Raw genomic sequence first — 14,929 nt, 5'->3', positions numbered from 1 at the left:
AGAAATCTAGTGAAAGCTGCAAAACTCAACCTCATAGTGGTGCTTCAGGAAACGTCAGTCTTCAGGAGTCCTCCTCCAGGCTGCATACGATTTATAGATGCTCGACTGATATTGGTGGACCTATCTACCAGCAGTGAAACAAACAGAGCCCTACCTAAAACTAGACTCTATAAAATTTAAAATATGCTCATGCACATGTGCATTGCGCACTTAAACTCCCAGAGACCAGCCATTTGGCTTTTCTACCTATAAAACCCGAAAGCAGCTAAATGGCTGGTAGGCTTTTAGCTAAGCTTTAGCTTCAGCCAAGTGGAAGCTAAATTGGCTAGTCATTCATATGTATATTAGGTTGTTACCTGGGAATTCTGGAGGGAGGGGAGTGGGGGTGTGTGATTGAGGGCGTGGGGGAGCTGCTAAAAGCTGTGCACTTCCTTTTGTGTTTCATCTTGATGCATTCTCAATCATCCAGGGAAATAAATCTCCAAAAGTCACCAACTTGGAGTGTTTCAGTTTGCCATCTTAGGGAAAAATCAACACACATGGGTGTATGTCCTTTGTTGCTGAGATTTATTGATAAAAACAGTACAAAAAACCAACCATTTGTACACATATTTACAAATAATTATAAAAAGTGAGTGAGTACATTTCAACATTTTGTTTTGTTGTAAAGGGTGACAGGGCTTGGCTTCCTTTTGGTAGTGGACCATTGATCAGGAAGCCAAGCCCTATATATATGATACAATCTCACTGGACTTAGCCTAATCCTTCATTGCCCTGAAGAATTCTGTGGTGTACGGACCTCCTCTCCAAGGAAAGAAAATGCAGAGAAGACTCACCACTCAGCAGGCCTTGGAAATGATCCTGAGGGAAGTCGACCCTTGTGACTCGGATGGAGAAGACCTAGAAGTTCAGCCGGATTCGGACTCAGAGCTGTCTGATCAGTCTTCCGGTTAGTTTCATTTCATGTTATTTCCTATTTCATTTCAAACAAGTAAGTGGATGTAGTTAGTAAGTAAGATATTTCAGACATTATTCTGATACAGAGGAGGAGATACTGGAATTATAATTAGTATCTATGCATGCATTTGTGATTTTGTTTGACCTTCCCATTTTGCTCACAATTTGAATTTGTTCACACTGCAGATGAGGAGACTGCTTCTCCACCGAAAAAGAGAGCTTGTTTGGGGACTGAGACAGCGAAAGATGGCACAGTGTGGCGTGAAGAACATGTGGGGACCTGTCTCCCTTTCACCCCAATAGAAGCGTACGCTGCAGATGGAGAGCCAACGGCTAAGGCCAGGAGAAGTATCTCGAGCCGCCTTCAGAGCTTCCTGTGTTTCATCACTCTTGACATGCTTCGTAGCATTCAAGAATGGACTATTCAACATGCACAGCAAATGGAGCATGTTCATTGGTTCATGGACCTCCCTGAACTAATGGCATTTATTGCAATTGTCATCTTGCGGGGGGTTACCAGGGTTCCATCTCTAAATGACTGCTGGTCAGCAAACCTGGGAAACCCACAGATAATTGGAACTATGGCACGAAACCGCTTCCAAGACATCATTTCCAGTGTGTGGGGATCATTTGTCACCAACTGCATCACGTGCTACAACCCTGGTCTACATATCACCGTTGATGAACAGCTTTTCCCATCAAAGACTCGGTGCTGTTTCCTGCAATATATTGCAAGTAAACCTGACAAGTTTGGGACACAAACAGACAAATGCAAGAACAATCATGCCACTGTGCGATGTGTTCACTGCAACAGATACACATGTGGTAAATGCAGACTACAGATACCATGGCAGTGCCAGGATTGTGAGTGATTGCTGAAAATGTTGAAATGTACTCACTCACTTTTTATAATTATTTGTAAATATGTGTACAAATGGTTGGTTTTTTGTACTGTTTTTATCAATAAATCTCAGCAACAAAGGACATACACCCATGTGTGTTGATTTCTCCCTAAGATGGCAAACTGAAACACTCCAAGTTGGTGACTTTTGGAGATTTATTTCCCTGGATGATTGAGAATGCATCAAGATGAAACACAAAAGGAAGTGCACAGCTTTTAGCAGCTCCCCCACGCCCTCAATCACACACCCCCACTCCCCTCCCTCCAGAATTCCCAGGTAACAACCTAATATACATATGAATGACTAGCCAATTTAGCTTCCACTTGGCTGAAGCTAAAGCTTAGCTAAAAGCCTACCAGCCATTTAGCTGCTTTCGGGTTTTATAGGTAGAAAGGTAGAAGCCTGGCTTTGCAGGTCTTAACCAAAATGAGCAGTTTCCAAACAGCTCCAGACATAGAAAGCACATTTAGATCAACACGGGGTCTCCAATGATTCTGATGTGGGAACACTTGGTGTACTAATGAGCAAACAGTATGAAATGGGACTGTAACCTAAGAAGTCACGTGTGCAGTACTTGTATTTTGAAGAGACATCATCAACTAGTGGATTCAAGCAACATCCTATGCTTTAGGTGAGTTCGGGGCTCCTAGTTAACCAGACTCTGTGCAGATCCTGCTCCATCACCGAGGCAGTGCTATCACTCTTGATGTGCACCAGCACATCACTCGAGTAAGCAAAATCCCCCGAGACGGGTCTTTTTTCAGCGCTAACATGTGAAATATTGCTTTCCTGGGTGTTCACTCAGGCGAGCAAAAATCATTGCCTCTCTCTGGGTAAGGTTGACAGATGGCCATCCACACTGTGAGAAAAACAAAGGCTTGGATGGCAGAGTGAACAACCAGGTCGGCCCATGTTTTATCCTCCTTCAGTCTGTAAAACGGCCTCCAAGGTTAACCCCAGCTGGCTTTCTTTGGTTTTGTTTAAGAGGAAAAGCACCAAAAACAGCAGGTTGGCCGGACATACTTTTAGTCTTTAGATTAAAGCTCTCTTCCCCGAAGGAAGATAAAAATATTAAACTTTTCTTTCATGTTTCTCATTTAAAAATCCACATGAATACCTTGAAAGATATCTCTGACAGATTCTTACTCTTAATCAGCACGCTTAGAAATTAACAACTTCAAAATGAAATGCAATTTGCATGTGTTTGCTTGTGCAGAATAATCAAATCATGCGGTATTAGGCCACGCATCAAGCACTGGAGACAGTGGTTTTGTTCAGTCTGAGTTAATTGAGCCCCTCTGCCATCTTTTTTAGAACAGTGCCCGACATAACCACTGGTTGTCGACATTCTGACAAGTATCAGATGAATAATTTTAATGCTAATTACAGAGTAGCAGAAATACATTACAAAATCCTTTCATGACAGGCAATGAAGGAAGTTAAAGACGTCTATAAATGTGGTTCGATGGGATATTTTTAAAAGAGGACATGGGAGCAAGTGGATGTGATATATAATGTGTAATCAAGATGAAACTTTCTTTCTTTTAAAAAAAAATTATAATACGTTACAGTTTCTTCTTTAACCCTGAAAGTGTCACTAGTTCTTGGGTACCTGTTGTTTATTGCCTATAACCATTATGGGTCAACGCAACTCCTTAAAAGCGGAATCGGGAATGATTTAAAATGACATGAAAAATCATACAATCGGCCAAATAATGGGAAAGAAAAAAGCTTAAAAAAGGCCATTTATAGATGAGAGGCTGCCTCTCATTTTTTCATTGTTTCCTCAAGTGCAGAAATGTAATCTTGGCTGCAATGATGCTGGGATGCTGATATTATTTTTCATGGACATGATTCATGCTTAGTTTCAGGAATATAAGTTATCGATTTGCTAATCTGCCTGCTGTGATCTCGTCTACATAACTGCAGATGATCTCATTTTCAAACGCTGTGACATGCTGAAGTCTCGAAATGAAATGGAAGATTGATTTAGAGGATGTGATGAAAATCTTGGGCTGATGACTGGAACGTTTCTTCACGTTTTTGCTCTGCCTTGCTCAGTTTTTCCACGACCCCGGTGGCATCAGTAGCATACAGCAGTGCATGACAGTGTTTTGTTATGTTTCTTTGCATTACTTTAAAATAAGACAGCTTTTCTGTCAGCAGCTACAATGTATCTGACAATACTGATCATCTTGCCTTGAACACAATTTATAAATTACTTATATAGAAAGCCCCAGTGAATGATTTGTTTACAGTGACTTCACCAACTAACTATTAGAAATTCATAAATGAATTTCACTTGTGATAACTGCTGCAGTGCAGTGTTTTCTGTAAAGATCCATAAGACAGTGTTTCACAACCTTTTGGAGCCCGGCACATATTTCACATTAGAAAAATCACACGGCACCACATAACAAAAGTGTCACAAGAAGCATATTGATCATTTTCCCCCTGTGCACCAGATATAGTGGAATTGGCTCGGTTTGTCCCCAGTATACCTTTTTTTTGCTTTCTTCTCACCACTACTCATGCTAGAGCCTTCATGTGGGTTGCAATTTTCTCCAGGACTCAGGTCAGACTGACTACTTTTTCTTTTTAAATATTTATATTTTGCTATTACGCGCTGTTGTCTCACACTTGGACTATTATAATTCCTTCTTCGTCTTCTTCTGTTTTACTGACATTTGACGTCCCATTTAATTAGAGCAGGTAGTTGTACTGCCCTCTAGTGGAAGATAATATAATTGTTCTGCCCGTTACTCACGCTTAGAGTACTAATCAGGTGGAACCAGATAATCAAATACCCAGATACCCTTGAATAAGCAAATCTTGATAAACTAAATAACTAAATATCCACCCTGAAATGTTCACTGTGCTGTTTGTACAAACAACGTTAAAAACATTTTTTTTATTCACATAGTGTAGATCAGATCTAGGCATTGAATGGCTTACGGACCACAATCCCTGTGCAGCCCGTGTGAAGTCAAAGGAAAATTAGGCTCCAAGTTAAATAAGTGTATATGGTGCAATTTTCCCATTTCATCCACTAAACATTCAAATAAACTCTCCATCAGAGAATGGCTTACTGTTTTTGATTTGCAATTCTGTGAACTTCTTTCACTTTGGTCCAGCAGCATCAGCCAAACATTCAGTAAAAGATTGATCGTGAGTTCTGGTGGCTGCATAAAGATGACCAACTCTAGCTTGGCAGTGATGGAGACGCTTGGTCGCTTTGATGTGACTCGCAATATGGTGTCAGCAAAATGGACTGGATGGCTGTAAACGGCGGTGTGAGGCTGTAAGTCTGCATATAGACAGGGTCACTTCACCTGGTTACCGAGGGCGAGAAGCTGCTCAGTCAAGCCTGAAAGCGTGTGCGCGCAGGGTGATTCGATCTGCTGAGGCTGCACAGAAGAGGAAAAATTCATTCAGCTGGATAGCTGAAACTTGGAGAATGAGGTGCTCGAAACTCATTCAGGATTAAAAATAACATCGCGGGCTGCCGCAGCGCAGAGGTATCACTGTCCCGCTGGGCGCTTGCATTCACTGCTAACCTCATGTATCTTTTATTCTCGTCGTTGTGCTTCAGTGTCCATCACTCACAGCGGTTTTTCTGGGTGGTCATAACTCATGTAAAGTTTTGTCACAGAAGAAGCCTCCAGTCCTCTGGGATCAAGCTCCATGTTATCCCCCTCAGCATTGATTAGCACTGTGTTACAGTGACACAGACAGAGACAGATAAGAGTCTCCTGGATCTGTCCACCCAATAATACCCACTGCCAAATGAGGGGAGGATGTTAAACCAAACAGGCACAACGTGTTCCGACATCTCTGCGGCTAATGTCAGGAGAAGGCGTTTCGACGACGAGGAAATGAGGAGGTGACCCCGCGAGGCTACGATGCATATTGCTTTGACCCTCCCTTTCGGCCCCGCCATTGTTTTTCAATTAATCGCAGCCACTTTGCGGCAAACGACACTGACAGATGGCAAGGTCTTTGTCTGGGTTCATGAGGGTGCGAGACAGATAGTGCTTACTGGTGGGGAAAAGTGAATTTTGGGGCCAAATGATGCACGCCCCCGAGCAGAGCCGCTGAGGCAGATTTCTAAGTGCTGATCTATTCAAAGTGCAGGGAACCAGGAAATAAGGTGGAGGTGTCTCTACAGGTCTGGAGGATATTACACCACCATGTCAAGGGAGAGTTTTGCATGATGAAGTATCATAGTTAGTCAGTTAGTCTTTTGAACTTTTACTGCAGCACACAGCCATTTGTCAGCATCGCACAATGTCACAAGCCGTGCACACTTCTTAATTTATAAAGCTTGTTCATGCTGACATCAAAATGACCACAGTTACTGTTACTGTAATTACTCTAAACAAGTAAGGTTTCCTCTCAGTGCTGTTTTGCTGCCAACAAGCACTGCTTCCCAATTTTGCCTTCTATGCCTTCTGCCTCTATGTCTGCGATTTAAAAAATAGAAAGTAAATAAGGACGACAAGCTTTTTAAACTCAATACATATGAATAAGGAAATGTCAATGTCATTTTGCATCGTGAGCCACATGCAGCTTACTTGAGTGGGCCGGGGCAGTGAAACTCCCCTTTCCTCTCAGTGTGCAGATGTTTAACTACACATTTAATCCCTGAGATATGTTAATATGAGGAAGAGAAGTGAACAGCATGTCTCGGTTTTTCGACATAATAATAAGAAATGCTGCTGTGGTAACTGACAGAAATCTGCCAGCATTATAAATGATAAACTCCGGCTTCCTCCCACAGTCCAAAGACGTGTTAGGCTACGTCTACACTAATCTGGATAAATTGAAAACGGCGTTTTTGTCTAAAAACGCACAGACTGATATTAATCTTTAATAGGGCTGTCAAAATTGAGAGCAAACAAAACAACTGCTGTATAATGCCCTCCGCTATCTTTGTTTAATTGGTCACATGACTGCATCATATGACTAAAATGCATCATCGTTTCCGAAAGCCTCCGTTTACGCAGTCTACACTATTACGCAAAAATGGCGTTTTCAAATGTATCCGCTTTGGAGAGCGTTTTCAAAAAGCTCAGTTACCCTTGGCCAAAAACGGCGTCTCAGTGTGGACGGAAAACCAAAACGGAGAGAAAAAGATGCGTTTTCATTAGTGTGGACATGGCCTTAGTGGGGATACGCTAATTGGAAACTCTAAATTTCCCATAGGTGTGAATGCTTGAGTCAATGTCAGCGCGAATGGTTGTCTATGTCTATGTGTTAGCCCTCCGACAGACTGGCGACCTGTCCAGGGTGTACCTCGCCTCTCGCCCTAAGACAGCTGTGATAGGTGCCCCCTGCGACCCTGAAAAAGGATAAACAGAAGCGAAAATAAAAAGATTTTATAAATGTTTCCTTTAACTATAAAACCACTGTAAAAATCAAATATTTCTTTAGTATACTGAGAAAAAACAGGAACTTTTCTGTCTTTTACTTAATTACTTAACTTAATTAATTGTTACTTAATTACTTTGGTGTGGTATGAATGGTAACTGTTGAGGAAAAGTTTTAAAACATGCAGTTAATAGTCCAAACTTATTCTCTCTGCCACACTTTTCAAAGACATTCAGTGGGCCAGATTGGAGTCTTTGCCAGGATGATTTCAGTCCCCGGGCCTTATGTTTGACACCCCTCAGCAGAACCATGACTTGCAGTAAATGAAATCCTTTATTTTTAGCTGTTTTTAAAGTTCTCAGTTACCATTAGCCAAATCAAGAGTGAGTGGGCAGTGAAGCTGCTACCATTCATTTAAAACAACAGGTCATCTAAATTTAATGTCCAGACCTCTATAGCAACCAAAAAAGTCATAATATGTCTCTGTTGAGGTCAAAGCTTGTTTCTGCTTCCTTCGAGTATCTAAACAGCAATAAAAAAAACAGTTATTATATCCATGTTAAAGGATTGTTAGACGTAAGAGATGAACGCAGCCACCCCTCTGCCGTGTGAGGACACCACACTCCAACACCACCGCTGAGGCCAGTCGACGACAATCCCTCTCCTTTATGGCCCACTAAAGCGCTGGCAGATGTGCCGTTAAGTAGCTCTCAGCGATTGTTAGTCGAGCCCTAACTTCTCCCTGGTGCTGAGCTATTGATTTTGCATTAGATAAACATGAATCTTGTAAATAAGAGGTGAGTGTGGATCCATTGACCTTAACCATTGTACTGTGTGCGAGAAAAGAGGGAGCTTTGAACATTAGCCAACACAATGAAGGGAGCTTCATTTGAAGCGTAATTATCTTTCCCACTGAAGTGCAGTGAGGGGACAAATGGGAGTGCCAGAGGTGACATAGACTCTCTACTGGTGTGCTGCTGAGGTCAAAGCTTTGAGTGGGGTTAAGACTAGTGGGGTAAAAAATCGAGAGTTATGACTAACAAATCAACTATTTGGATGGAATCAAAGTTACTTTTCAGATGAAGGTACTGATGAATACAAAGAGTCAGTGTGATTGACCTTTACAGTTCAAGAGGCAGAAATTAGCGCTGCGTATGAACATTTTCAATGCATGACAGAACAGCGGTGTTTACCGTTTGCTATTGTCTATAAGCAGAAAGTGGAGCCTGAGCTTTGTTGTATAAATTGTAAATCAATGTCTTTCAGGGACTGGAGCCTCACCGCAAAGTCAATACAAACTGGTAGGGATCCAGTACTTTAAATCTACTGTATGGACATGAAAACAATAGCCAGGTTTCATGGCTCTTGGCTTACTACCACAGATTTTCAACAGCGCTTTAATGATAGCAATAATGTTCTTAACACTGCCAGGACAGGAATTCATTTCAGAAAAGCAGAAAAAATAAAAGTAAAAGCCTCGACGGCGTTTGATCCATCGGTTAGAGCTACTTTCTTCTATAGTGAGGAATTTATGAAAAAGTCTATAACAAGCCTGATTTATGTTTATAGGCTTCTAAACAGACAGGTAGTCAGTGGAGCCCGGGGAGTGCTAAACAGAGGTACATAAAAACAATGGAGAAGGGATTGGATCAGCTCAGCTGAAACACATTTGTCCTGAGGGAAAAAGCCTCTTCGGCAGCGCCGAGCCGGCAGAGACAGTATATCTGGGAAATGGAGTCCTTTGACCGTTTATTAATCAATAAACACATTGGGTTGCATCAAAGCGTGACGCATTTTGGTCTGTTTTTTAATGTCACTGATTAATTTTCGCAGGGTCCTTTGGCGCTGCAGAGGGCTGACAGCTAACAAATTGTGTGCGAGCCCGTGTGTGGTTAAATCTGATGCAGTAAATACTTCACTGCTGTACAGAACAAGCATCAGTGGGCATCGCATTATCAGCTTTTCTATCACTTTCCTCATTACAACGAACAGTTATAACTTTCATTCTGTCTGTGTGGACGATATGCGACACTACCGTACTAGTTTACTCTCCTACGAGCTTCTGGAGCTTGTGGGCTGGTGATATATACATATAAGCATTGTGTTTCTGCCTGAGCCTGTTCACGTTCTACTTAATACACAGACTTTGTATACGTTGTTTGTACTTTCTATATCTGTGGTATTATGTGGGGTGACTGGTCTGCGTATCTCTAAAAGTTAGTTTAGGTTATTCAGATGCCCACATGCAGTGTGTTGTCTCTGCGCATTGACATCCAAAGGCCCTCTATCTCCCAGTCTTTCGGCCGAGGCATGTAAGTTGGAGGCTGGATGAGATTGAAAGTGAAAGCCTTCCAGTTTTATTTAACCCTGTCCCTCTGATTCAATATGAAGCCTGCCTGTGTGCAGATGATAACTGAGAGCAAAAGGTTGACATCAATAGGTCTGACTGACTGTCTGTGCCTGTGTGCGTATGGGCGTACCGCTCTGTCTACATGGATGTTTGGGGGTGTCTGTGACTGTAATTATACATGAGCGTCCGAGTGTGGCCTCGTGGGTGCGCGTGTGCGTGCCAGCTAGCTTGTCTGTCACTGAATGATTAGTGAAACCTGCTACACTAATAATCCTCCTGTAATAGTTTTCTCCGAAGATGGCCCATTTGATTATTGGAATTCATTGGGGCCTTTAATTACATGCACTGAGCATTTCCAGGCTAATTTGTACCTCCGTCTCGTTTAGCATTTCAAAGAGGCAAACTGTTCACAGCAGCTTATTCAACAGCTACTGATGCAACATTCTCGCTGCGGCGATAAATAAAGTTGAAATTCAACAACTGACACTGAGGCAACACATTCAGGGCGCATCAGCGAACACAAAACTTTCTCCTGTTAAACTACGTCCTGATTGAACTGCTGGGTCATTTTAAACCCTCACAGTAGCATTTTATGTTCATAAGTCTGTTTTTTAATTATCCGCCAGTCTCCAACTCCTGAAATATTTTGGCATTAATGTCATAGTCACACCTTCACTGCACTATAAACGCTGCTTTAGTCCACATGTTAGTTTTGGCTATTTTCTGGGAAAAAAAAGAGAAGAATTTTGGTTGTGAACTGTACCTTTTTATGATTTTACTTTTTTACCAGTTATTTTGCCCTGTTGCTTATTTTTGGATGGGTAATATTTATGTATTTATTTTATCAGCAAAAAGAAGCATTCTAGTTTTAAGTCTACATTTTAGCAACGTAAATGAGGACCTTTTCACAAATGTTCTTGTTTTCCAATCAAACAGTTGCACTGACTTCTGTTTTAATAAATGTTTTCTTTTGTAATCATTTTATTATTTTTCTGTACAATTCTAACACTCTTTCCTTTTAGGTATTTCTCGCATGCATTATGTTAAGATAGGTGGGGATTATGTGTGTGTGTGTGTCCCACCGTCTCTATCGTTAATGGTTTAGTCCAGTATTTACTTGAGCTGTGACTTAACCAATTAGCCTATTAACCAATACCAACCTGTTATAATTCAGCTGGTTTGCCTATGAAGATGTGATTGGTGAATCTGAATTTTTTTTCTCTTTCCTGTCCTTTATTTAAGCATAAATTGTATTATGTTTTACTATGACCCTGATGAAGGCCAGTTAATAAAGTTTTTCCTCTTTACTTTTAAGTGTTCCTGGAGTTCCTGCGTTGTTAGTTTCGGCAACTTTCCCAGATTTTTCACTGGCTTTGAATGAAATTTGCCACAATATTCTAGTTCCCAAAAGGTTGATTCTGTTCATCTGGACGTTTTCAGTGGGAGAAATGTTTCGTCGCTCATCCAAGTGTCTTCTTCAGTCTCAGCTTATAGTTGCTAATCTCAGACTTGAGTTTTTCCCCTCTGGCAGAACACAGCAAATGTTTTCAATGGTGGTAACAAAATAAAACGTGGTGTTCTGCAAGAAAGATATTTAGGACTGCTTTTATTTTCAGTATCTACTATATGCTGTTAAAATGACAAAATAATCATGTATGCTGTGGATTCCACTTTGGTTTCATGGATCAATTAGTAGTAGCATACATAGCATTACCGAATGGGTGAAAATGATTGAAATTTAATGCACTTGGATAGCATGGGTGTTCTTGCTAATGCCTCTGCACTCACCTGTCTGTAAATGTGAGGTTATAGGAGGTCACTAAAACTAAATTACTGGCTTTTAAATTCCTGTCTTGCACCGATCATGTTAATTTAATTGTCTCCAAGATTGGAAACATCATTGCTATGTCAAGGAAATTTTCTTCCCATTTCTGTTACAATTGTTCTGTCACATCTGGATTACCGGTTATCTTTAAGGAAGTGTTTGCTGTAAAGCATCAAACAACAAACTCAGAGCAGTGCAGCCATATTGATGCTTCTTTCATCGCCATGTGAGATGCACGAACTGCTATCCTGGCTAACTGTGGCTGGTATGTGAGTGTGGCTTTAAAGTCTTCTGCCGTTCACAGAAGGATACGTCACACTTGTTTGGTGATAAAGTATTATAAACTGATTTTTGTAATGAATAAACATTAGGATGGATTGCTCGTTTTATGACGACAACTGTGCTTTCTTGAACAAGTTACACAAAAAGCTACGCAGAATAAAAAAAGAGGTAAATTCAAGAAGTCACTAAAAGCCTGAGATAAGAAGGTTATTCTTGGGTGAGATGCAACCAAAGCAAACTTACTGGGATCTGATGGGGTCTAATTAGGATTACCACACTGTGCCAGCTAAGAAAAACATGGAGGTGGAGGCTGGTGTGACATGGGATTGACTAATGGCTCCATGAAAAACTTGGCAGAAGAAGAATTTTCTAACATGACAGGGACACTGCAACAATTTTAAATTAGAAGCAAGTAAAATCCATAACTTGGTCAACTACGTCCCTGAGTTTTCTAAAGGGACACATCTGAAGTATCCTAATGTGTAAGGAAGAGCAAGAAAACCCCTCCAGCAAAGAGCAACTCAAAAGAGCCAAGTATGTGAAAAGCATCTCTCCAAAAATACTGATTTACAGAATATTAGCAAATAAACATTTTCTAGCCTTTTCATTTAATGAGAAAAAGTGCATTAAATGGAAAGGCTTTGTGACATTTTAGTGATATTGACTGGTTTTGTAGCACATTGGGAGCATGCATAATTGCGTGTGTGTGTGTGTGTGTGTGTGTGTGTGTGTGTGTGTGTGTGTGTGTGTGTGTGTGTGTGTGTGTGTGAGGAAAAAATGTTGTACTACTTTGTGTTTAGTCATCTGAGCTTTTATATTTTGGCAGAAAGCAACATATGTATTAACATCTTTTTCAGGTCGCCAGTTACATAAACATGTATTTATAATGCGTATAGGAAACTGCTGGTGGGCTGGGATTATGCTCTAGGATAAAGTAGCACAGTCTCACAGCAGAAATGTGTTCATTAACTTGGTCTTGTTGTTGACTGTTTTCTGTATTTTTTGACATATACATTATTTATGTGGGCAGTTCGTGCTCATCGGAATATGTCTTATGGTTTTTATGTCTTTAGTTTTTTCAATCAGGGAACAAAACCAAAGAAATTGTCGCTGTCTCATTTACTTGTTCTCCAGGGACGTGCAGAGGGGGGGGGCTAGAGGGGCTTGAGCACCCGCCCCTTTCCTGATGAGTGCCCAAAGTGCCCTTTTGTTGAGGCAACTTTTAAATTTTTTTTATTTATTTATTTATTTATTTTATGTGTGTGTGCGTGCGGAGTCCTGTCTGTGCCCCTCAACAATAATATTTAACTATTAATCATAGTTTTGCTAAATAAAAGGATCTGGCTTGCATCAGTCACATGATCACATTTAACCAATGATCGCCCTCGACGGCAGAACGCGCTGGTTACGAGCCGGGAACGAGCTCACAAAGAGCACGCGCATTTTTAGCGGTCCGGAGCTGTAGGAGAAACACAAGTTAACTCAGAGACACAGACTGATGCGACAAAACCAGTAAGTAGGTGTACAGCGTACACTGTAGTGTGTAGCACACAGGAGTATTAGCTTATTACGTACACGTTGGTAAGCTGTCTTGGTGCTGTGTGTGCAACAGCGCGACAAACATTACCTGTCCTTTTATTAACTGCACAAGTAGTGCTGGTCATAGCTGCTGGCTACCTGTGTAAGGCTGTCATGGGTCTGTAGCTCTGTCACCGTTTTAGGGAACATATTTAGTTTTAAAGTAAGTTTCTGGGCATTTCCTGCCTTTCTGGAGGGATTATATTTCACTAAAAAACGATCTAATATGCATGTCCACATAATAATTATTATAATTATAATATATTAAAAAACACACGCTGTATTTTAAAGAACATACATTAAGAAGCAGATTATATTAGATTTATATTTTAAATAAGACAAAAGTTGGATTTTACAGCAGTAAAAATACAGTTTAAAAATGTAATAAGCTTTGCCCTGCACAGAGTGGATAGTGAAACAAATGGAATCATCATAAATACATTATTTCATATTTATTACTTCCCCCTCCTCATTGCTTTATTATTGTAGCTCTAGTAATAAATAATAATGTAAGGATGCCCATAGTATATACAGTATTCTGAAGAAGGTCTAAAATGTCACTGTGTGTGCATGTGTGTGTTTTATTTAGCTGGATTTAAAAAAATATTACTCATGATATAACATTGTGCAGACATGGCTGGTAAGGACATGAGGAGGAAACAGTAGGAGCTGTATGAGGCTACTAAAGGCAGTGCTATAACATTTTTCTGTCATCATTTTATTATAGATTAAGTGCAAGAGTTGTTAGGTGTGGATAATTAGATTATAGTTTATTGCAATAGCAAGTTGTGCCTTGTTCTCAGATAGACAGCAAGTGGAGAGTGATATATGAAATGATGGGAAGGAAGGAAGAAGAGAAGCAAAGAGTGATTCACAGGCAGAGCTGAGTTTATGTCACAGTTTTTCGTTGCCTTATGGTTCCAAGCGCTGTCACCAATCTTTGCATTTTGTTATTATCTCATGACACTTGTTTAATCAGCTACCATCTCTCCTGTGGACTTTTTAATGTCTACAGTCTCAGATCAACACAGCCCTGCCCTTCCCATATTAGATTCTTGATGAATGTGTGTTGTTGTTATTCAGCATGGTTCAATGTGCCCCTTTTTAACTTTGAGCACCCGCCCCTTTAAACCTCTCTGCACGTCCCTGTTGTTCTCTAAACCTTGCTAATACAGAGACGTTCCTTCATATCATCCATGATAACCTCACATGGTTGCACTAACTTTTTTTTTTTTCATTTTCATTCTCTTTACTTCAGTTTTCAGTTACTACCTGTCAGGTTTAGGCATCAAAACTTATTTGTTCTAAGCAGCTACTTGGTTGGAGTAGAGGCGATTTTAAACATAATCATCATATGACCAAGTGATCACCAGGTGATGACATTTGCTATGCATGTTTGCCCTACCCTTATCTGTAATGGGCTTGGTAGCACTGGCATAGTTCTTGCATATTGTTTCAATAGACTCACAATGGGTCATTTAAAGTGACACTGGAAATAAGTCTTCTAAAAAATATCCCCAATATTACTGCCTCATCATCACTACTGCCAAGGAACGCTGACTGCAATGCTTTTTCCCTCAGGACAAACATATCTTTGTTAAATATTTGTGGCTTCAAACAGAAGAAAGTCCTGAACCGCTGTTCGGTGGAGCATATTGCACAATT

Source organism: Copadichromis virginalis, linkage group LG9 (assembly GCF_057382275.1).
Source record: "Copadichromis virginalis isolate Kocher_CV1m ecotype Utaka linkage group LG9, C_Virginalis_male_GT1.1, whole genome shotgun sequence".
Taxonomy (NCBI): Eukaryota; Metazoa; Chordata; class Actinopteri; order Cichliformes; family Cichlidae; genus Copadichromis; species Copadichromis virginalis.
This window is presented reverse-complemented; position numbering follows the sequence as displayed.